The sequence below is a fragment of the Engystomops pustulosus genome, chromosome 7 (genome assembly GCF_040894005.1).
Source record: "Engystomops pustulosus chromosome 7, aEngPut4.maternal, whole genome shotgun sequence".
Lineage (NCBI taxonomy): Eukaryota > Metazoa > Chordata > Amphibia > Anura > Leptodactylidae > Engystomops > Engystomops pustulosus.
Genome location: NC_092417.1, coordinates 19,738,983 through 19,761,571, shown reverse-complemented (window position 1 = coordinate 19,761,571; position 22,589 = coordinate 19,738,983). Strand labels below are relative to the sequence as shown.

General features: G+C 45.9%; 1 long non-coding RNA gene across 1 annotated transcript; it reads left to right on the top strand.

The window, feature by feature from the left end:
- The first annotated feature begins 2,514 nt into the window (after nucleotides 1-2,514).
- LOC140068683 (uncharacterized) lies at nucleotides 2,515-3,588 on the top strand. The gene is made up of 3 exons (XR_011848522.1): nucleotides 2,515-2,902; nucleotides 3,154-3,273; nucleotides 3,352-3,588. It is a non-coding gene; the product is annotated as an uncharacterized lncRNA (long non-coding RNA).
- Nucleotides 3,589-22,589: the final 19,001 nt, after the last annotated feature.

The following is a 22,589-nucleotide window of genomic DNA, read 5'->3' as shown; positions in this document are numbered from 1 at the left end:
GCACCTGTGTGACATCACATGACCAGGGATATATAACGAGCCGTGCACCTGTGTGACATCACATGACCAGGGATATAACGAGCCGTGCTCCTGTGTAACATCACATGACCAGGGATATAATGAGCTGTGTACCTGTGTGACATCACATGAACAGGGATATAATGAGCCGGGCACCTGTGTGACATCCCATGAACAGGTATATAATGAGCCGGGAACCTGTGTGACATCACATGACCAGGGATATAACGAGCCGTGCTCCTGTGTAACATCACATGACCAGGGATATAATGAGCTGTGTACCTGTGTGACATCACATGACCAGGGATATAACGAGCCGTGCACCTGTGTGTCATCACATGACCAGGGATATAACGAGCCGTGCACCTGTGTGACATCACATGACCAGGGATATATAACGAGCCGTGCACCTGTGTGACATCACATGACCAGGGATATAACGAGCCGTGCTCCTGTGTAACATCACATGACCAGGGATATAATGAGCTGTGTACCTGTGTGACATCACATGAACAGGGATATAATGAGCCGGGCACCTGTGTGACATCCCATGAATAGGTATATAATGAGCCGGGAACCTGTGTAACATCACATGACCAGGGATATAATGAGCCGGGCACCTGTGTGACATCACATGAACAGGGATATAATGAGCCGGGCACCTGTGTGACATCCCATGAACAGGTATATAATGAGCCGGGAACCTGTGTGACATCACATGACCAGGGATATAATGAGCCGGGCACCTGTGTGACATCCCATGAACAGGTATATAATGAGCCGGGAACCTGTGTGACATCACATGACCAGGGATATAACGAGCCGTGCTCCTGTGTAACATCACATGACCAGGGATATAATGAGCTGTGTACCTGTGTGACATCACATGAACAGGGATATAATGAGCCGGGCACCTGTGTGACATCCCATGAACAGGTATATAATGAGCCGGGAACCTGTGTAACATCACATGACCAGGGATATAATGAGCTGTGTACCTGTGTGACATCCCATGAACAGGGATATAATGAGCTGTGTACCTGTGTGACATCACATGACCAGGGATGTAATGAGCTGTGCACCTGTGTGACATCACATGACCAGGGATATAATGAGCTGTGTACCTGTGTGACATCCCATGAACAGGGATATAATGAGCTGTGTACCTGTGTGACATCACATGACCAGGGATGTAATGAGCTGTGCACCTGTGTGACATCACATGACCAGGGATATAATGAGCTGTGTACCTGTGTGACATCACATGAACAGGTATATAGTGAGACCAGGGACAGGTGGTTATTCACAGGAAATAAACAGTAAAGCCCCCCATAGAAGATCAGCAAGCAGAGATCTAGTAAACTGTGAGGAATTGATACAGAAAGTATATTGGAAAATTGTATAACTTTGCGTTCTACAAACAATATCAATTATTTACAGAAACAGGAACATCACTTACACGCTTTCCATACCTAGAGAATATTTCCCTTAATGATATAGCACTGTGGGTAATTAGACTTATGGGGGACTGTTTATGAAGAGTCAAGTTTATAAGAACATTATCAAGTTTCTCTATCTCTCAGCTGTCAGTGGTGGAGGGTACAGAGACCTGATTTACAGAAGCTGCTTAAGTGTAGAAGATATCAGTTATCACATCACTCTGGGCTCAGCTCTCTCCATACAGGTCTGGTGTCAACTCCATACAGACCTGACATATGTCTTCAACTGCCACCATCATTGCTGGCATTGATAACGACAGTTAACCTGTTAAGTGCCATGGTTATATCTAAATGCGGCACCTAATGGTGCTGCCCTTGGGTATGCAATCTTGGATGTCATCTGAGGTGCTCTGATTGGTTGTCATGACAGACTAGAGTCTCATAGAGACTTTTTTCCATAGAACACAAATTATTAGGTATCCAATCTATCAAAATATAGAAAACGATTGTCCCATGTAGTGAATGCTATAAAGGAAAAGAGATACCAAATGTCTGAATCGCAACCCATAAAGATTTTAAGGAAAAGTGATCATAAGGTCCTTTAAGTCCTAAACTGATATAAATAAAAATGTCGACTCTTCATGCAAAAAAATACTCCTTACACAGGTCCTTACAACTAAGGTTTTTTTCTTTGTACAAAAGATTCAAATGTTTTTTAAATCCACTAAAATCTACTAAAACCTAATCATTTCGATATAAATGTGGTACCTTCTTGATCATACCCACCCAAGAGTATAAAGGGGAGATGTCATTAGTACCATGCAGCAAAAGTCGTAAAAACAGAGCCCTCAATTGTCATTTGGAATTTTTCCAGCTTCCCTGTACACGTCATGGAATATGAAATCACTAGGAAGGACATAAATATTTCACACTATCAATGTGATTGTCAAAATGATGTCCACATTTAATAGATATGAGCCTGTCAATAGGTTTGTAGACGTTAAGACATTAAGCCGTCTGATGTTTGCAGACAGGTTCACCACCAGAATCTCTGTGTATCTTCTCACTTCTTTTTGGCCTCTTAGTTCATTACTCCTGGCCTCTTTTGTGCATGAGGCTTTCAAAACATTTCCTGTTTCCAGACAGGTCCACCTCCAGAAGCTCTGTTCATCTTCTCACTTCTCCTAAGCCTTCACTTACTCCCAGCTCATTACTCCTGGCTTGTGTTGTACAGAAGGTTTGTGATTCAGTTCATATAACCTGGAACATTTCTGGGAAACATCATAAGGGCTTCATGTCATCTAAAAAGGAACCAGATGGGACATGGACCTTCATGAACTTCATCTCACTCCCGAAAGATGCCTGGAAACATGGGGAGATGGTCACCTGTGAAGTTTGGCTTCATTCTTCTCCTACGAGCATCCACTGGGAAATGTCGAAATTAGGTAACAATGTATTTTGGCAGATGTGAGATTCTTTATAGGGTTCAAAGCAAACTCAGACGCACATAAACAAGATTTACTAGTATAAACCTTCTAGAAGCTGAGCTACAGCCAAAGACCAGTCTGTTGAACATGAAGTCCAAGGCCATGGCCAAAGAACTCAAAAAAAAATACTCACCTTTCCCTGCTCCCCCATCCATGACCTTCATTCTGGTTTATCAGTATTTATTTCAAATCCAATATCTGTTTTGCAGAGGAGCCACATGGACTTGTTACTGCAAAATGTCAAATCTATTAGATACGGGTGGTGGCTACTGGGATTTTTCTAATTTTTCTAATATCTATTCACCTCATCCTGACTGTGAAGTGCAAAGGTAAGACATCTATACAAAAGGTGTGGCTACATAAAGTACATAAATACTTGACTTTTTACATTCTGTTTTATGTTTTAGGCAAATAAACAACTTGGGCATCTGTAAACAAGGAGGCTGTAAAAAGTGAGGGGAAGGCTAGCTGTATATTTATTATTCGGCATGATGTTCTCGTCTGCCAAGGATCTTTCCCGTAGTAAAAATAAATGCTCCTTCAAGCCAAAGCACAAAAGATTTACTCATCACAAATGACAACATGTATCACTGGATATTGTGCTTCCTTGGAAACCCAGGGATGAAAAAGCCATTTGTGCAATTTATGACCAACCAGAACATGTTAATTGAGGTCCTAAACCCAGCCTCTCACACCGTGGGAAGTTTTTAGGTTTAATGTTTATGTTCTTTTATTTACAGAATTAAATAAAAAGTATCTTTCCGATTCTTCTACTTATTATAATTATAATTTACCGCCTATATTTTGCTTTACCACAGAAATCTTCAATTTATTGGGCAAAAAGTTGAGTCTTTGAGTTTTTTTTTTTTTTTTAAATGTCCAGATCACATAGTTAGGTACAGGAAAAAAAGTCTTACAAGTCAAACTGAACCATCTTCTCACAACTCTCTGCTCTCCAACCCCAAGCGAACCTAGCTACCACCACATATAAGGTGCCCCCGCGATCCAAGATGTGCAAATCTGTGCCTTCTGCTTTGCGGCGCGCTCTGGTAAAGACTGGGTGCCACTTAGATTCCTGTCCCAGGTTTGGCTTGTGTCCTCGTCCGCGGTGGGCCAGGGAGTTTACTACCCCAGAATCCTGACATAAGGCAAACAAGACATCTTGCATAGACAATGGCCAAATACCCTATAATACTCACTTGGTTAAACAATCAACGCTTCTTCTGGTGTGTTGGAACGACGAGCCATAGGAAGAAGTCAGAAGTCTAAAGCTCAGCCCAAATCATGTGTTTTTGAGCAAAGATTCTGTCTAATTGTCATTTGAGGAATCTCCTTGTAGCTGGCGCACCAACATCTTAGGCTTTACACCTTTGACACAGCAATTGTTTTTTTAAAACTAGCATTATGGGGAACATTGATCACAGCCTGGCGCTAATTGATGCATATGATGCTGCTCCTGCCCCTGACACTTGAAGGCCTTAATAGGAGGCCTCCTGATAAATCCAGCTGGCCTGCAGATTTCTGAGCTGCACCACCAGAGCTCTACTATGCCAGGTGTGACCTGACATACATCACAGACCAAAAGTTTGGACGCACCTTCTCATTCAAAAAGTTTTCTGTATTTTCAAAAATGTAGGTTCACACTGAAGGCATCAAAACTATAATTTAACACATGTGGAATTATATACTTCACAATAAAGTGTGAAACAACTAAAAATATTATATATTCTTATATTCTAGGTTCTTCAAAGTAGCCAACATTTGCTTTGATTACTGCTTTGCATACTCTTGGCATTCACTTCATGAGCTTCAAGAGGTAGTCACCTGAAATGGTCTTCCAACAGTCTTGAAGGATTTTCCAGAGATGCTTAGCACTTGTTGGCCCTTTTGCCTTCACTCTGCGATTCAACTCACCTCTAACGATCTTGATTAAGTTCAGGTCTGGTGACTGTGGAAGCCTGGTCATCTGCATTGAGCATTTACACAGCCTGGAGGTGTTTGGGGTCACTGTCCTGTTGAAAAATATATGATTGTCCAACTAAACGTAAACCTGATGGAATAGCAGCCGCTGCAAGATGCTTTGGTAACCATGCTGGTTCATTATACCTTAAATTTTGAATAAATCTCCAACAGTGTCACCAGCAAATCACCCTCACACCATCACACCTCTTCCTCCATGCTTCACGGTGGGAACCAGGTATGTAGAGTCCATTTATTCCCCTTTTTTGCATCAAACAAATACAAGGTGGTTGGAACTAGAGATGAGCGAACACTAAAATGCTCGGGTACTCGTTATTCGAGACGAACTTTTCCCGATGCTCGAGTGCTCGTCTCGAATAACGAACCCCATTGAAGTCAATGGGAGACTCGAGCATTTTTCAAGGGGACCAAGGCTCTGCACAGGGAAGCTTGGCCAAACACCTGGGAACCTCAGAAAAGGATGGAAACACCACGGAAATGGACAGGAAACAGCAGGGGCAGCATGCATGGATGCCTCTGAGGCTGCTTAAACGCACCATTATGCCAAAATTATGGGCAACAGCATGGCCATGACAGAGTGACAGAATGAAGCTAGATAGTATCTAAAACATGCAATAATTGACCCTGACACTATAGGGGACGGCATGCAGAGGCAGCGGCAGCAGGCTAGAGAGTGTCATGGCGACATACCCTAAATGGACTCAGGCTTCAAACCAATGGGTGGCAGAGAGGAACCAAAGGAGGTGAGCAAGAAGTGCTCAAATAATATCGGTACATGATAAAAGTTTGCCAGTATATTTTGTGGATTACACAGCAGGGTGGCGACAAAGTTAACATGGAAGCCATGAAAACAACCCAAAATTCTGCCTGACACAGCTCGTTTGATAAGGGGACCATGTATGGAGGCAGTGAACTAGTAGTAGATTAAAGGTGCTGCAGTTAAAACTATGTTAGTTGGATCTTGGCATGGAGCTGGCGCTCCGCTGCCAGACGAGCTTTCGCCAATCCAAGCCCCTGTCTCTAGGCTACTCCCCAAACAGCACTTTTGTATAAGATCAAGTGTAGTAGCGTTCTTATAAGTTTAGGATATGCCGGGTGAGGGGAATGTAAACAGATGCGCAAGAAGCGCATGATGCGCATGGAGCTGGCGCTCCGCTGCCAGGCGAGCTTTCGCAAATCCAAGCCCCTGTCTCTAGGCTACTCCCCAAACAGCACTTTTGTATAAGATCAAGTGTAGTAGCGTTCTTATAAGTTTAGGATATGGCGGGTGAGGGGAATGTAAACAGATGCGCAAGAAGCGCTGAAATAATATCCCTAAATGGTAAAAGTTTGCAAGTATATTTTGTGGATTACACAGCAGGGTGGCGACAAAGTTAACAACTTTGATGTGGAATGCCCTGTAATAGCTCTTGGGCGGTGTGCCTTTTATCGCCTAGGCTCAGCAGTTTCAGCACCGCCTGCTGTCGCTTAGCGACGGCACTGCTGCTGTGCCTAGAGCTACCGACTGATGGCGCCATGCCCACGGATGGTAATTCGGAGGAGGAGGAGGTGGAGGAGGGGTGGGAGGAGGTATAGTAGGCCTTTGAGACCTGGACCGAGGTAGGCCCCGCAATTCTCTGCGTCGGCAGTATATGACCAGCCCCAGGGTCAGACTCGGTCCCAGCCTGCACCAAGTTAAGTGTAGTAGCGTTCTTATAAGTTTGGGATATGGCGGGTTAGGGGAATGTAAACAGATGCGCAAGAAGCGCATGATGCGCATGGAGCTGGCGTTCCGCTGCCAGGCGAGCTTTCGCCAATCCAAGCCCCTGTCTCTAGGCTACTCCCCAAACAGCACTTCTAAGAACCTTTTGTATAAGATCAAGTGTAGTAGCGTTCTTATAAGTTTAGGATATGCCGGGTGAGGGGAATGTAAACAGATGCGCAAGAAGCGCTGAAATAATATCCCTAAATGGTAAAAGTTTGCCAGTATATTTTGTGGATAACACAGCAGGGTGGCGACAAAGTTAACAACTTTGATGTGGAATCCATGAAAACAACCCAAATTTCTGCCTGACACACCTCGTTTGATAAAGGGACGATGTATGGAGGCAGCTATATGGACGACTTTTGGAGGTAGCAATGGAGACAACGTGTGGAGGCTGCTATGGAGACAATTTAATTTGGATAGTGCCTGTATGTGGCAGTCCCAAACATTTTTCAAACCAGAGGAGCAGGTAGGTGGCCCTCCAGTAAAATGGAATAGATTGAGTGCCTGTATGTGGCAGTCCCAAAAATTCTTCAAACCAGAGGAGCAGGTAGGTGGCCCTCCAGTAAAATGGAATAGATTGAGTGCCTGTATGTGGCAGTCCCAAAAATTGTTCAAACCAGAGGAGCAGGTAGGTGGCCCTCCAGTAAAATGGAATAGATTGAGTGCCTGTATGTGGCAGTCCCAAAAATTCTTCAAACCAGAGGAGCAGGTAGGTGGCCCTCCAGTAAAATGGAATAGATTGAGTGCCTGTATGTGGCAGTCCCAAAAATTCTTCAAACCAGAGGAGCAGGTAGGTGGCCCTCCAGTAAAATGGAATAGATTGAGTGCCTGTATGTGGCAGTCCCAAAAATTGTTCAAACCAGAGGACCGGGTAGGTGGCCCTCCAGAAAAATGGAATAGATTGAGTGCCTGTATGTGGCACTCACAAAAATTGTTTCAAACAGAGGACCGGGTAGGTGGCCCTCCAGAAAAATTAAATGCATGAAGTATAGCAAGAGCCAGTGGGCCCTGTCAAAAAATAGCCATTTTCCTCTGCTTTACTGTACAAAGAGGAGGAGAAGGAGGAAAATGAGGAGGAGGAGGAGGAGTGGATCAATTATTCAGGTTGAGCTTCCTTCACCTGGTGGAGATTGGAAATTCTGAGAAATCCAGCCTTTATTCATTTTAATAAGCGTCAGCCTGTCAGCGCTGTCAGTCGACAGGCGTGTACGCTTATCGGTGATGATGCCACCAGCTGCACTGAAAACCCGCTCGGACAAGACGCTAGCGGCAGGGCAGGCAAGAACCTCCAAGGCGTACAGCGCCAGTTCGTGCCACATGTCCAGCTTTGAAACCCAGTAGTTGTAGGGAGCTGTGTGATCATTTAGGACGATGGTATGGTCAGCTACGTACTCCCTCACCATCTTTCTGTAAAGATCAGCCCTACTCTGCCGAGACTGGGGACAGGTGACAGTGTCTTGCTGGGGTGACATAAAGCTGGCAAAAGCCTTGTAAAGCGTACCCTTGCCAGTGCTGGACAAGCTGCCTGCTCGCCTACTCTCCCTCGCTACTTGTCCCGCAGAACTACGCACTCTGCCGCTAGCGCTGTCAGAAGGGAAATACTGTTTCAGCTTGTGCACCAGGGCCTGCTGTTATTCATGCATTCTCACACTCCTTTCCTCTGCAGGGATGAGAGTGGCAAGATTTTGCTTGTACCGTGGGTCCAGGAGAGTGAACACCCAGTAATCGGTGCTGGAATAAATTCTTTGAACGCGAGGGTCACGGGATAGGCAGCCTAGCATGAAATCTGCCATATGCGCCAGAGTACCAACGCGTAAGAATTCACTCCCCTCACTGGCCTGACTGTCCATTTCCTCCTCCTCCAACTCCTCCAACTCCTCTTCTTCTGCCCATACACGCTGAACAGTGAAGGACTCAACAATGGTCCCCTCTTGTGTCTCGCCAACATTCTCCTCCTCTTCCTCCTCATCCTCCTCCACCTCCACCTCCTCCGATATGCGCTGAGAAACAGACCTCAGGGTGCTTTGGCTATCAACAAGGGAATATTCTTCCCCCGTCTCTTGTGACGAGCGCAAAGCTTCCGACTTCATGCTGACCAGAGAGTTTTTCAACAGGCCAAGCAGCGGGATGGTGAGGCTGATGATGGCGGCATCGCCACTGACCATCTGTGTTGACTCCTCAAAGTTACTCAGCACCTGACAGATATCAGACATCCACGTCCACTCCTCATTGTAGACTTGAGGAAGCTGACTGACCTGACTACCAGTTCTGGTGGAAGTTGACATCTGGCAGTCTACAATCGCTCTGCGCTGCTGGTAAACTCTGGATAACATGGTCAGTGTTGAATTCCACCTCGTGGGCACGTCGCACAACAGTCGGTGAGCGGGCAGTTGGAGGCGGCGCTGCGCTGCCCTGAGAGTGGCAGCATCTGGGCTGGACTTCCTGAAATGCGCACAGATGCGGCGCACCTTCGTGAGCAAATCAGACAGATTGGGGTATGTCTTGAGGAAACGCTGCACTATCAGATTTAACACATGGGCCAGGCATGGCACATGTGTCAGTCTGCCGAGTTGCAGAGCCGCCACCAGGTTACGGCCGTTGTCACACACAACCATTCCCGGCTTGAGGTTCAGCGGTGCCAGCCACAGATCAGTCTGCGCCGTGATGCCCTGTAATAGCTCTTGGGCGGTGTGCCTTTTGTCGCCTAGGCTCAGCAGTTTGAGCACCGCCTGCTGTCGCTTAGCGACGGCACTGCTGCTGTGCCTAGAGCTACCGACTGATGGCGCCGTGCCCACGGATGGTAGTTCGGAGGAGGAGGTGGAGGAGGGGTGGGAGGAGGAGGAGGCATAGTAGGCCTGAAACACCTGGACCGAGGTAGGCCCCGCAATCCTCGGCGTCGGCAGTATATGAGCAGCCCCAGGGTCAGTCTCGGTCCCAGCCTCCACCAAGTTAACCCAATGTGCCGTCAGCGATATATAGTGGCCCTGCCCGGCAGCACTCGTCCACGTGTCCGTGGTCAGGTGGACCTTGTCAGAAACGGCGTTGGTCAGGGCACGGATGATGTTGTCTGACACGTGCTGGTGCAGGGCTGGGACGGCACATCGGGAAAAGTAGTGGCGGCTGGGGACCGAATACCGAGGGGCGGCCGCCGCCATGAGGTTGCGAAAGGCCTCGGTCTCTACTAGCCTATAGGGCAGCATCTCCAGGCTAAGCAATCTGGAGATGTGCACATTAAGGGCTTGGGCGTGCGGGTGGGTTGCACTATATTTGCGTTTCCGCTCCAGCGTCTGGGGTATGGAGAGCTGAACGCTGGTGGATGCTGTGGAGGATCGTGGAGGCGACGATGGGGTTTTTGGGCCAGGGTCCTGGGCAGGGGGCTGACTAGCAGCTGACACAGGGGAAGGAGCAGTGGTGTGCACGGCCGGAGGTGAACGGGCTTGTTGCCACTGAGTGGGGTGCTTAGCATTCATATGCCTGCGCATACTGGTGGTAGTTAAGCTAGTAGTGGTGGAACCCCTGCTGAGCCTGGTTTGGCAAATGTTGCACACCACAGTCCGTCGGTCATCCGGTGTTTCCTTAAAGAACCTCCACACTTCTGAAGATCTAGCCCTCGCCGCAAGAGCCCTCACCACGGGAGCTTCACTAGTTGACAGTGGCGCTGATGCACCAGCTCTGGCCCTGCCTCTCCGTCTGGCCCCACCACTGCCTCTTCCAACCTGTTCAGGTCGAGGACTCTCCTCCGTCTCAGAAGCACTGTGTTCACCCGGCCTCTCAACCCAGCTTGGGTCTGTCACCTCATCATCCTCCGATCCCTCAGTCTGCTCCCCCCTCGGACTTCCTGCCCTGACAACAACTTCCCCACTGTCTGACAACCGTGTCTCCTCATCGTCGGACACCTCTTTACACACTTCCACTACGTCAAGAAGGTCATCATCACCCACAGACTGTGACTGGTGGAAAACCTGGGCATCGGAAAATTGCTCAGCAGCAACCGGACAAGTGGTTTGTGACTGTGGGAAGGGTCCAGAAAACAGTTCCTCAGAGTATGCCGGTTCAAATGGCAAATTTTCCTGGGAGGGGGCAGACTGGGGGGGAGGAGGCTGAGGTGCAGGAGCTGGAGGAGTGGGGATTTCGGTGACATGGGTGGACTGCGTGGAAGACTGACTGGTGGTGGACAAATTGCTCGAAGCATTGTCAGCAATCCACGACATCACCTGTTCGCACTGTTCTGGCCTCAACAGTGCTCTACCACGAGTCCCAGTAACTTCAGACATGAACCTAGGGAGTGTAGCTCTGCGGCGTTCCCCTGCTCCCTCATCAGCAGGTGGTGTCTCACCCCGCCCAGGACCACGGCCTCTGACCCCTGCAGTAGTTGGACGCCCACGTCCCCGCCCTCGTCCTCTACCCCTAGCCCTGGGGTTAAACATTTTTAAAATGAGAGTTATAACTTTTTTTTTTTTTTTACTTTTTTTTGTTTTTTTTTGTGTTTTTTTGTGTTTTTTGTTTTTTTTTGTGTTTTTTGTTTTTTTTTGAGTTTTTAGAACCAAACAATCCTATCCTATTGCTATGGCTATTTTCTAGCCAAGTATCAAAGGAAGCACACTACTATGCCAGATGAGATGACACTGAGTTAGTGCCTAATAGAAATCCAACCCCTACTGAATTTTCCCACTTCAGCCTTTGCTATGGATATGTGCGCCACTAAGCGCAGAACACAGCGGTCGCAAGTCTCACTACAAATTGCTCAGAATTGGCAAGTACATGCACTGCAGAAACTACAGCCACCAGCAGATCAACCAGAAATCAAATATATAGAACGCTACTGTAGGCTTCAAGAAGCTATTTGTATTCTCCTATGGCTATTTTCTAGCCAAGTATCAAAGGAAGCACACTACTATGCCAGATGAGATGACACTGAGTTAGTGCCTAATAGAAATCCAACCCCTACTGAATTTTCCCACTTCAGCCTTTGCTATGGATATGTGCGCCACTAAGCGCAGAACACAGCGGTCGCAAGTCTCACTACAAATTGCTCAGAATTGGCAAGTACGTGCACTGCAGAAACTAAAGCCACCAGCAGATCAACCAGAAATCAAATATATAGAACGCTACTGTAGGCTTCAAGAAGCTGTTTGTATTCTCCTATGGCTATTTTCTAGCCAAGTATCAAAGGAAGCACACTACTATGCCAGATGAGATGACACTGAGTTAGTGCCTAATAGAAATCCAACCCCTACTGAATTTTCCCACTTCAGCCTTTGCTATGGATATGTGCGCCACTAAGCGCAGAACACAGCGGTCGCAAGTCTCACTACAAATTGCTCAGAATTGGCAAGTACATGCACTGCAGAAACTAAAGCCACCAGCAGATCAACCAGAAATCAAATATATAGAACGCTACTGTAGGCTTCAAGAAGCTGTTTGTATTCTCCTATGGCTATTTTCTAGCCAAGTATCAAAGGAAGCACACTACTATGCCAGATGAGATGACACTGAGTTATTGCCTAATAGAAATCCAACCCCTACTGAATTTTGCCACTTCAGCCTTTGCTATGGATATGTGCGCCACTAAGCGCAGAACACAGCGGTCGCAAGTCTCACTACAAATTGCTCAGAATTGGCAAGTACATGCACTGCAGAAACTAAAGCCACCAGCAGATCAACCAGAAATCAAATATATAGAACGCTACTGTAGGCTTCAAGAAGCTGTTTGTATTCTCCTATGGCTATTTTCTAGCCAAGTATCAAAGGAAGCACACTACTATGCCAGATGAGATGACACTGAGTTAGTGCCTAATAGAAATCCAACCCCTACTGAATTTTCCCACTTCAGCCTTTGCTATGGATATGTGCGCCACTAAGCGCAGAACACAGCGGTCGCAAGTCTCACTACAAATTGCTCAGAATTGGCAAGTACATGCACTGCAGAAACTAAAGCCACCAGCAGATCAACCAGAAATCAAATATATAGAACGCTACTGTAGGCTTCAAGAAGCTGTTTGTATTCTCCTATGGCTATTTTCTAGCCAAGTATCAAAGGAAGCACACTACTATGCCAGATGAGATGACACTGAGTTATTGCCTAATAGAAATCCAACCCCTACTGAATTTTGCCACTTCAGCCTTGGCTATGGATATGTGCGCCACTAAGCGCAGAACACAGCGGTCGCAAGTCTCACTACAAATTGCTCAGAATTGGCAAGTACATGCACTGCAGAAACTAAAGCCACCAGCAGATCAACCAGAAATCAAATATATAGAACGCTACTGTAGGCTTCAAGAAGCTATTTGTATTCTCCTATGGCTATTTTCTAGCCAAGTATCAAAGGAAGCACACTACTATGCCAGATGAGATGACACTGAGTTATTGCCTAATAGAAATCCAACCCCTACTGAATTTTCCCACTTCGGTCTTTGCTATGGATATGTGTGCCACTAAGAGCTAAACACAACGGTAGCAAGTCCCCCTGCTAATTCCTCACAAAATGGTAAAAGATGCAAATTAAAATAAAAAAAGTAGAACGTTATTGTAGCCCTAAGAAGGGCTGTTGGGTTCTTTGAGAATCACTCCTGCCTAACAGTAAGCTAATAGAACACCCTAACGCTTTCCCTGACCAGCAGCAGCTCTCTCCCTAGCGGCATCCAGAGACAGAATGATCCGAGCAGCGCGGCCAGCGGCTAGTCTATCCCAGGGTCACCTGATCTGGCCAGCCAACCACTGCTATCGACGTGTAAGGGTACCACGTCATGCTGGGTGGAGTGCAGAGTCTCCTGGCTTGTGATTGGCTCTGTTTCTGGCCGCCAAAAAGCAAAACGGCGGGAGCTGCCATTTTCTCGAGCGGGCGAAGTATTCGTCCGAGTAACGAGCAGTTTCGAGTACCCTAATGCTCGACCGAGCATCAAGCTCGGACGAGCATGTTCGCTCATCTCTAGTTGGAACCAAAGATCTCAATTTTGGACTCACCAGACCAAAGAACAGATTTCCACTGGTGTAATTTCCATTCCTTGTGTCTTCTTCTCCTTGGTGCCGGTTCTTAGCAGTGGCTTCCTAGCAGCAATGTTACCATGAAGGCTTCTGCACACGCTCTCCTCTTAACAGTTGTTGTAGCAGTGTGGCAGTGTGGCAGTGACCTGCTCTCTAATCTGAGCTGCTGTTACCCTGTGATTTCTGAGGCTGGTAACTTGGAGGAAAGTATTCTCCACAGCAGAGATGACTCTTCTCCTCCACAGCAGAGATGACTCTTCTCCTCCGCAGCAGAGATGACTCTTGGTCTTCCTTTCCTCAGGCGGTCCTCACATAAGACAGTTTCTGTGTAGCACTTGAGGGTCTTTGCAACTGCACTTGTGGACACTTTCAAAGTTTTCCCAATATTTCGGACTGACTGAGCTTCATTTCTTAAAGATGACAACTCGTTTTTCTTTACTTAGCTGCCTTTTTCTAGCCATAATACAAATTCTAACAGTCTATTCAGTAATACTATCAGCTGTGTATCTATCTGACTTCTGCAGAACACAACTGATGGTCCCAACCCCATTTATAAGGAAGAAATCACACGTATTAAACCTGACAGGACACCTGTGATGTGAAAACCTTTTCAGGTGACTACCTCTTGAAGCTCATCAAGAGAAGCCAAGAGTGTGCAAAGCAGTAATCACAGTAAAAGGACCCAGAATATAAGACAGATTTTCAGTTGTTTCACACTTTTTTGTTAAGTATATAATTCCACATGTGATAATTCATAGGTTTGATGCCTTCAGTGTGAATATACAATTTTTATAGTCATGAAAATACAGAAAACTCTTTGAATGAGAAGGTGTGTCCAAAAGTTTGGTCTGTACTGTATAATAGCGTCACAGCCTGCGCCTGAACAGATGCATGCTTTTGGCAGTGCACATGCATGGGGCAACAATGCATGGCACTGCATCTCCATCTCCAGGTGTACAGGGGGTAGACGTCACAATTTTCGGCCTCTGTACTGGGAATTGTAAATAAATCACAGCTTGTTCACCTATTTTCGAAGTTATGAGAGGCACTTGGTAATAAATGTGTCACTCAGATGTGCTCCTTAGTATCTCATTTGTAAAACGGCTGGAAAAATAAATATATATTACAAAATTATTCATGGCACCATCTTTCACACCAAAAAAAAATGTTTTTATTAAATTTTTTACAAAATTACACCTTAACCAGCTCCATTTAATGAGCTATGAAAAAGTTATTGGTGTCAGAATATGGCAAAACAAATAGACACAAGATTTTAATATTTTTTTAGAATGTTAATATAATAAAACATATAGAAATTTGGTGACAGTACCAAAGCAATGATTGGAGGGGAGGTTTTCTTTGGACCACACACAAAAGATGCTAAATAAAAGCACGTTGAAAGCATTTGAGATTGCCACTTAGAAGGTACAGTCCTGCAGATATGCCCTGATATGTGGAATGAGGGAAAAACGGAAACCAACCATGGAAAAGAGCCAGGTAAACAAGCGGAACGTAAGGATGTCTACATTGGCTGTAGAGAGGCAGATTCTCTTGTCAGTGATGACAGCCTTGGCGTTGAACATGTACTCTGACAGCACACTTGCTTGAGGGCTAGACAGCCTCCGCAAGGCAATTTTCCTTGCCAGAAATTGAATAGGACGGAAACATCCTTCAGTACTAGGTGACGTGTAGACAGATAATCTTCCACCATGTGAGTCACATTATGCCTACTGGTGCTACTAGCTGTATCTGGTGGAGGAAAAGAATTGAACATGTCGTTCCACATTGTGACCATGCTCACTCTTCCTCCCAAAGTGGAGCTTGTGTTTCTGTTGTGAAGGCGACTTCCTTTTGCTACCCATGCTGCCACTGAACTCTCAATGTCAGATAGGATGTCTACTAGTAATGCCTGCAACAATTTATGCTTATACTCCCTCATGAAATTAAGTGGAATTTAGTGGAATTAAAGGAAACCTACCACTTCGGATAGGGCTTATAAGCAGCACATGCCGTGCACCAGCTCAGGGTGAGCTGGTGCCGGCACTTATCTTTGTTATGTTTTTAAAGAGTTTTAACACTTTATTAATCTCTATATCTGAACTATCTTCCCCGCATGCACCGTGCATGCGCCTGAATAGGAAGTGGTCGCACGCATGGTGCGCCGAGCGCGGACCACGGTGCGGGGAAGCTAGTTCAGATATAAAGATTAATAAAGTGTTAAAACTCTTTAAAAACGTTTAAAAACATAACGAAGATAAGTGACGGCACCAGCTCACCCTGAGATGTTGCATGGCATGTGCTGCTTAGAAGCCCTATCCAAAGTGGTAGGTTTCCTTTATGGATGCTACCCTAACCAAGTAGCATGTATCCAGTAGAGTGGCCACCCAGTAATCTGAATTGGTGATCATCCAGGCAACTTGGGTTTCATTGCGCAGACCCTAGAGCATGTAGTGGCCAGGCTGCCCAGTGGCAAATACAAGCTGTCCTCATGGGAGGTGTCTCCTCTGCATCTCCCCAGCTACTCTCCATTGGTGCCTGTGAGATGCCCCGGGTGTCACCCTGCTGTGAGAAAAACTGCTAATCCTCCTCATTGTCGTGGGTGTTCCTGCTACCCATATCCCGGGTTGCAGGTGCACCCATGTGCCCCCATGTACCTCCAGGCTGCAGCCGCATTCTCACTCCCTGCACCAGCATCGGCTCCTGTGTTCCAGCATACGCGTCACCACCTCCTAGGGCACACGCGGCGGCTCTGTGAAATTTAAAGGCCCAGCGTGCTGCTAATTGGAAATAAATAACAAAAACAATCTGCTCCTACTGTGTCCTTTTTAAATGCCCTTTGGTAAATCCACGGTTCCGTTCTATTTCTGCTCTTTAGGAACTTCTCAAGTGTGATTCCAACAAAAAGGTACTTAGATGAGAATAGACCACTATTCAGACAATTCCTTTGCGTTTCCTTATCTCTTACACCTACTTATCCTATTATGGGTTGCTGCAGAAAGATTTAAACAGCGATAGTGCAGTATGTTCAATCAAGTAAAATTTATTCGGATAAAAACACACTCACAAAACAAGAGTAAAAAAAACCTGAGAAGTTCCTAAAGAACAGAAATAGAACGGAACCGTGGATTTACCAGAAGACATTTAAAAAGGACACAGTAGGAGCTCCGGTCAAATTGTTTTTGTTATTTACTCATACCGATATCTACACAAAACTACACAACAAAATGATTAAGATTTTCTATAACATCAAGAGAATAATGCAGAAGGGAAATGCATGCCTTAAAAACACTACTGTAACATGACACAAAGGAGATGAAGGACAAACTCCAACTTATTTTTAGTTTTTTCTACCAGCATTCTATTACCGTAATTATTTTTCTATTAAAAAAACAAACAAACTAAAAATATATAAAATGCTTCTTAGAAAAGTTAAAAGGTTATTGCTCCTGTAAAATTACGCAACAAAAAAAATACTTAAAAAATAAATGTGCAGACAGGGGAGGAGGTTAAAACATCACAAATCAAGAAGAAACTATACATTGACCTACTTTAGACTGTTTCCATGATAACATAGTATTTTAGACAGAGAAGCAACGCAGAGACTGCATATCGTGCATGCTGCAGAATGAACATCGAGCTGGAAAAAGTAGTGTTTTTTATTTTCTTTACCTGAAAACTTTTACTTTTGTTGTAATGATTGCAAATGTTTTTGTAGAAGTCTACAAAGGGAGGACCTAAAGGACATCCTGTTCATTATAAGGTGAGGAAAACCACTTGGCAACAATTTTAAATACAATAGATTTTCTCTAAAAATAGAACTACAGACTTATTTAAAGCAAAAAAACACCTTTGAAGTAAAACCTTTCCTGTCCCACTTTTTGGTTACAAGTTCTTAATTTTTGTTGGCAGCTGCATGTTTCATTTAGTTTTGAATTTGAATATTTTTCTTTACAATTTGTACCAATGATCTTCATGCTTCATGGTATCTGTAGAACTGCTATTTTGTTTGCATGCTACCACCATATCAAAATACAGGCGGTCCCCTACTTAAGGACACCCGACTTACAGACGACCCCTAGTTACAGACGGACCCCTCTGACCACTGTGACCTCTGGTGAAGATCTCTGGATGTTACTATAGTCCCAGACTGCAATGATCAGCTGTGAAGTGTCTGTAATGAAGCTTTATTGATCATCCTTGGTCCCATTACAGCAAAAAATTTTGAAAATCCAATTATCACTGGGGCAAAAAAAGTTTTCGTCTGGAGCTACAATTATAAAATATACGCTTCCAACTTACATACAAATTCAATTTAAGTACAAACCCCAGGAACCCATCTTGTATGTAACCCAGGGACTGCCTGTAGCAATATAAAAAAATAACACTTGTCCTACAAAAACAAACTCTGCTGCAATAAAAGAGACTAAAAAATGTAAAGGCTCAGCCCCTTTTTTGTATGCTGACTTGCGTCGCTTTTTATGGTTTATAACTTTTGAACACTTTTACTTGTCAAAGTGATTATGAGATTGTTTTTTCAGCACATGTTGTTCTTCATTTTAGTGGTAAATTTTGGCTGATAAGTTTTGTGCTTATTAATAAAAAAAAAAAATTAAAACTGATAGACTTACCACCTAAATAAGTTGTTGAATAACATTTCCAAAATGTCTGCTTTACATTTTCATAATTTTTGAAATGTATGGAAAATTTTAAAATTTTATTTTGATTACAAATTGAACATCCGTTTTTCATATTTTCAAGGAGATTGCAGAATTGACTTTTTGGGGATTATTATTATTTTTAATGAATTTTAAAATATATAATGTTAGAAACCCCCAACTCATCAACTCATTTTCAAATCCACACCCCTCAAACTATCAGAAATAGCGCTTTTAGAAAGATTTTTAACCCCTTGAGATCCTTAATGTAATAAAATCAGAATGGAGATGAAATTAAGAATGGGCCAATTTTGTCGGTATTACAATCATTTAGCCCTAAAATTGACACATTTCCAAAAGCTAAAAAGAGAAAACCCATCTTAAAATTTGTTGTGCAGTTTCTCATAAGCACAGAGACCCCCCACATGTGGTTGTTACTTGATGTATGAGCAACACATGTAGGTTGTCTCCGTCCTCAGGAAAAATTGCACAATAAATTTTAAGCGCACTGGCATAATACTTTTATTTCAACTACAGGAGATAGTAGGAGATAGTTTATACGGTTGAAAAAAGACACTTGTCCATCAAGTTCAACCAAGGAAGGGAAGGGATTGGATGAGGAAGGGATTTAGGGGAAACAATTCTATATAACATAACCAGCAATGTTATTTAGGTGTAAAAAGGCATCTAGACTAGAGATGAGCGAACATGCTCGTCCGAGCTTGATGCTCGGTCGAGCATTAGGGTACTCGAAACTGCTCGTTGCTCGGACGAATACTTCTTCCGCTCGAGAAAATGGCAGCTCCCGCCGTTTTGCTTTTTGGCGGCCAGAAACAGAGCCAATCACAAGCCAGGAGACTCTGCACTCCACCCAGCATGACGTGGTACCCTTACACGTCGATAGCAGTGGTTGGCTGGCCAGATCAGGTGACCCTGGGATAGACTAGCCGCTGCCCGCGCTGCTCGGATCATTCTGTGTCTGGATGCCGCTAGGGAGAGAGCTGCTGCTGGTCAGGGAAAGCGTTAGGGTGTTCTATTAGCTTACTGTTAGGCAGGAGTGATTCTCCAAGAACCCAACAGCCCTTCTTAGGGCTACAATAACGTTCTACTTTTTTTATTTTAATTTGCATCTAGTCCCATTTTGTGAGGAATTAGCAGGGGGACTTGCTACCGTTGTGTTTAGCTCTTAGTGGCACACATATCCATAGCAAAGACCGAAGTGGGAAAATTTAGTAGGGGTTGGATTTCAATTAGGCACTAACTCAGTGTCATCTCATCTGGCATAGTAGTGTGCTTTGATACTTGGCTAGAAAATAGCCATAGGAGAATACAAAGAGCTTACTTACGCCTACAGTAGCGTTCTATATATTTGATTTCTGGTTGATCTGCTGGTGGCTTTACTTTCTGCAGTGCATGTACTAGCCAATTCTGAGCAATTTGTAGTGAGACTTGCGACCGCTGTGTTCTGCGCTTAGTGACGCACATATCCATAGCAAAGACCGAAGTGGGAAAATTTAGTAGGGGTTGGATTTCAATTAGGCACTAACTCAGTGTCATCTCATCTGGCATAGTAGTGTGCTTTGATACTTGGCTAGAAAATAGCCATAGGAGAATACAAAGAGCTTACTTACGCCTACAGTAGCGTTCTATATATTTGATTTCTGGTTGATCTGCTGGTGGCTGTACTTTCTGCAGTGCATGTACTAGCCAATTCTGAGCAATTTGTAGTGAGACTTGCGACCGCTGTGTTCTGCGCTTAGTGACGCACATATCCATAGCAAAGACCGAAGTGGGAAAATTTAGTAGGGGTTGGATTTCAATTAGGCACTAACTCAGTGTCATCTCATCTGGCATAGTAGTGTGCTTTGATACTTGGCTAGAAAATAGCCATAGCAATAGGATAGCATTGTTTGGTTTTAAAAACTCAAAAAAAAACAAAAAACACAAAAAAAAACAAAAAACACAAAAAAAAACAAAAAAAAGTTAAAAAAAAAATAAAGTTATAACTCTCATTTTAAAAATGTTTAACCCGAGGGCTAGGGGTAGAGGACGAGGGCGGGGACGTGGGCGTCCAACTACTGCAGGGGTCAGAGGCCGTGGTCCTGGGCGGGGTGAGACACCACCTGCTGATGAGGGAGCAGGGGAACGCCGCAGAGCTACACTCCCTAGGTTCATGTCTGAAGTTACTGGGACTCGTGGTAGAGCACTGTTGAGGCCAGAACAGTGCGAACAGGTGATGTCGTGGATTGCTGACAATGCTTCGAGCAATTTGTCCACCACCAGTCAGTCTTCCACGCAGTCCACCCATGTCACCGAAATCGCCACTCCTCCAGCTCCTGCACCTCAGCCTCCTCCCCCCCAGTCTGCCCCCTCCCAGGAAAATTTGGCATTTGAACCGGCATACTCTGAGGAACTGTTTTCTGGACCCTTCCCACAGTCACAAACCACTTGTCCGGTTGCTGCTGAGCAATTTTCCGATGCCCAGGTTTTCCACCAGTCATAGTCTGTGGGTGATGATGACCTTCTTGACGTAGTGGAAGTGTGTAAAGAGGTGTCCGACGATGAGGAGACACGGTTGTCAGACAGTGGGGAAGTTGTTGTCAGGGCAGGAAGTCCGAGGGGGGAGCAGACTGAGGGATCGGAGGATGATGAGGTGACAGACCCAAGCTGGGTTGAGAGGCCGGGTGAACACAGTGCTTCTGAGACGGAGGAGAGTCCTCGACCAGAACAGGTTGGAAGAGGCAGTGGTGGGGCCAGACGGAGAGGCAGGGCCAGAGCTGGTGCATCAGCGCCAAATGTGTCAACTAGTGAAGCTCCCGTGGCGAGGGCTCTTGCGGCGAGGGCTAGATCTTCAGAAGTCTGGAGGTTCTTTAAGGAAACACCGGATGACCGACGGACTGTGGTGTGCAACATTTGCCAAACCAGGCTCAGCAGGGGTTCCACCACTACTAGCTTAACTACCACCAGTATGCGCAGGCATATGAATGCTAAACACCCCACTCAGTGGCAACAAGCCCGTTCACCTCCGGCCGTGCACACCACTGCTCCTTCCCCTGTGTCAGCTGCTAGTCAGCCCCCTGCCCAGGACCCTGCCACAAAAACCCCATCGTCGCCTCCACGATCCTCCACAGCATCCACCAGTGTTCAGCTCTCCATACCCCAGACGCTGGAGCGGAAACGCAAATATAGTGCAACCCACCCGCACGCCCAAGCCCTTAATGTGCACATCTCCAGATTGCTTAGCCTGGAGATGCTGCCCTATAGGCTAGTAGAGACCGAGGCCTTTCGCAACCTCATGGCGGCAGCCGCCCCTCGGTATTCGGTCCCCAGCCGCCACTACTTTTCCCGATGTGCCGTCCCAGCCCTGCACCAGCACGTGTCAGACAACATCATCCGTGCCCTGACCAACGCCGTTTCTGACAAGGTCCACCTGACCACGGACACGTGGACGAGTGCTGCCGGGCAGGGCCACTATATATCGCTGACGGCACATTGGGTTAACTTGGTGGAGGCTAGGACCGAGTCTGACCCTGGGGCTGCTCATATACTGCCGACGCCGAGGATTGCGGGGCCTACCTCGGTCCAGGTGTTTCAGGCCTACTATGCCTCCTCCTCCTCCCACCCCTCCTCCACCTCCTCCTCCGAACTACCATCCGTGGGCACGGCGCCATCAGTCGGTAGCTCTAGGCACAGCAGCAGTGCCGTCGCTAAGCGACAGCAGGCGGTGCTCAAACTGCTGAGCCTAGGCGACAAAAGGCACACCGCCCAAGAGCTATTACAGGGCATCACGGCGCAGACTGATCTGTGGCTGGCACCGCTGAACCTCAAGCCGGGAATGGTTGTGTGTGACAACGGCCGTAACCTGGTGGCGGCTCTGCAACTCGGCAGACTGACACATGTGCCATGCCTGGCCCATGTGTTAAATCTGATAGTTCAGCGTTTCCTCAAGACATACCCCAATCTGTCTGATTTGCTCACGAAGGTGCGCCGCATCTGTGCGCATTTCAGGAAGTCCAGCCCAGATGCTGCCACTCTCAGGGCAGCGCAGCGCCGCCTCCAACTGCCCGCTCACCGACTGTTGTGCGACGTGCCCACGAGGTGGAATTCAACACTGACCATGTTATCCAGAGTTTACCAGCAGCGCAGAGCGATTGTAGACTGCCAGATGTCAACTTCCACCAGAACTGGTAGTCAGGTCAGTCAGCTTCCTCAAGTCTACAATGAGGAGTGGACGTGGATGTCTGATATCTGTCAGGTGCTGAGTAACTTTGAGGAGTC